The sequence below is a fragment of the Cibotium barometz genome, chromosome 8, assembly GCF_041138505.1.
Source record: "Cibotium barometz isolate CiBa-2024 chromosome 8, ASM4113850v1, whole genome shotgun sequence".
In the NCBI taxonomy this organism is placed as follows: domain Eukaryota; kingdom Viridiplantae; phylum Streptophyta; class Polypodiopsida; order Cyatheales; family Cibotiaceae; genus Cibotium; species Cibotium barometz.
Window position 1 is genome coordinate 2,517,351 of NC_141053.1, and position 2,112 is coordinate 2,519,462.

At 43.9% G+C, this 2,112-nt stretch overlaps 1 pseudogene; it reads left to right on the top strand.

Moving 5' to 3' along the window:
* The first annotated feature begins 741 nt into the window (after window positions 1–741).
* On the top strand, window positions 742–1,644 carry LOC147635827 (uncharacterized; annotated as a pseudogene).
* Window positions 1,645–2,112: the final 468 nt, after the last annotated feature.

Consider the following 2,112-nt stretch of genomic DNA (forward strand, 5'->3'; position numbering starts at 1 on the left):
GGGACCAAGGTCCAAGCTCATTAAATTTTAAAAAAAAATTCTTGGACCTTTGAAAAAAAAAGGGATGACCAAATGCCATCAGTCCCTGCATGAATAGTCGCCACACATGCACGATGGGGAAAGAGGAGGAGTATGTGTGTGTTTTTATACTACAGAGACCGAGAAAGGAGGAGGAGCTTGTATGGCCTCTAATTAACTTTCGTCACCCATGGGCGATCGACAAGGTGCACTACTACAATCACTACAGTGGCAAAGGGTGATAGTGTGAGAGGGAGAGAGGAAGGAACTCCAAACACTGCTAGCTAACCATCACCATTCTAGAGCATAGGTGGAGAGAGGAAGATTATGGGCTAACAGGGCATATAGAGATAGAGAGAAAGGGTGCTACTGGCCACATTGCGAGTTAGTAAGATAGAGAGGTTATGATTCATGGAGAAGCTCTGATGCTTGGGTCTTAAGTAATGTCTCTTAATGTTTTGAGGGTTGCAAACTTGGGTAGCTTTACTAGTAGAAATAATGTTCTTGAACATAGATGCCATTGCTATGGGCCAAATTATGGGATCCTAGATATATGACTCTTCGACGTTCTTTGCAACAGTCCATATATGACTTGCAAACTTCGAGATGTGGACGCATCTTGCTTGGAGTTATTTAGTCAATGTTTTTTATTAGATAGATTGAGCTCTCCTCTAACAATGTATCTCTAGTTTGACATATAGTTGTTTTAAATATATAGATACGATGAGTGACCACACCCGTAAAGTGAAGTTGGCGATCATCAAGACTTTGCTGCGAGGCACTGGACTTTCTGGAGATACAGTGTCAGAGGCCATGGCAGATTATGCGGAGATGGATGATGCGGGTTTAGATGGCGCCATTGAGATTCTTGGGAGATTTAGCATGCCCGTACGACCTGGAGAGGGTACATCCTCCCAGCCACATGCAAGAGTGGAGACTTCTTCTCATGCACACACTACAGTGCATCGGTAAGCCTCTCGATTGATAAAATAGTAATGTCATCCTTTTTTTTACATATAGAATTCTTAATCTATATATCCTTTTGATGTCTTTGTTTGCTTAGGACTCCTATCCTAGGTACATCACATCACGAGAGTTAGCGGCTTTCTCCTGATGTACCTCCTGGTACTCAGGTGACACCTGATTCACAGGCTAGTGGCCGCTCGTCCCATAGGTATATCTTTTATGGCGATTACGGATTAAATATCAAGTACTTTTTAATAACTCACATCTCAATATATCGTATGTTTGTATTGCACGTAGGTGTCAGCGGCGGCAGAGTAGCATACCACCAGTGCCCCCACCAGTGCCGATGTGCACGTGCACTGGCACTTTGGGTGTCACATGCGACATCATGCCTGACGGGGATATCCTTCAGGTTGGAGACGGCATCGCCTTTTCAGACATCGGATGAGAGACCATTGCATGTCTTATCTATAGCGAGTTCATATACCATGGCAGTAAGTATTATTTAACATAAAGAATATGAATTATAGTTTTTTATTTGAATTACTAACTGACTTTATTTTGCAATGCAGCGATCAACTTGAGGATGACAAGAAATATGTCATCAACACACTGGAGATGGAGTTTGGGACAGGATGGAGTCGGAAGTGGTTTTGCTGAAGCAAATGTGCAAACTCATGAGTCATCGACGCGACAATGCACGGTAAGTAGAGAGAGAGAGAGATGAAACAAAATGAAATGCTATATTTACGTCTTCAAAAGGCCAAAATGACCTATGAGACCAAAAATTTACCACCAGAGAGCTCTGATACCAATGTCAGGTAGAACAGTGGTACATGAGATCATACATATCTGTGGTCTCTCAATCTGCGTTCATGAGGCAGCTGACAAGCATGGGGCCCATACTGCTGTGCAGACATCAAAGCTGGGGTGACCATACATCAAAGCTGGGGTGACCATAGTGTCATAGAGAGAGAGAGCAGAGCTGGAGCAACAAATGGGCAGCATGGGGGGGGTGCTGCAGCTAAGGATACTGTGGGTACTCACTGAGGGTGCTGCTGGAACTACTGCCACGAAATGCTAGAAGACTGCTGGCTTTGATGGTCTACTGCTAGGCCAAGTTGATCT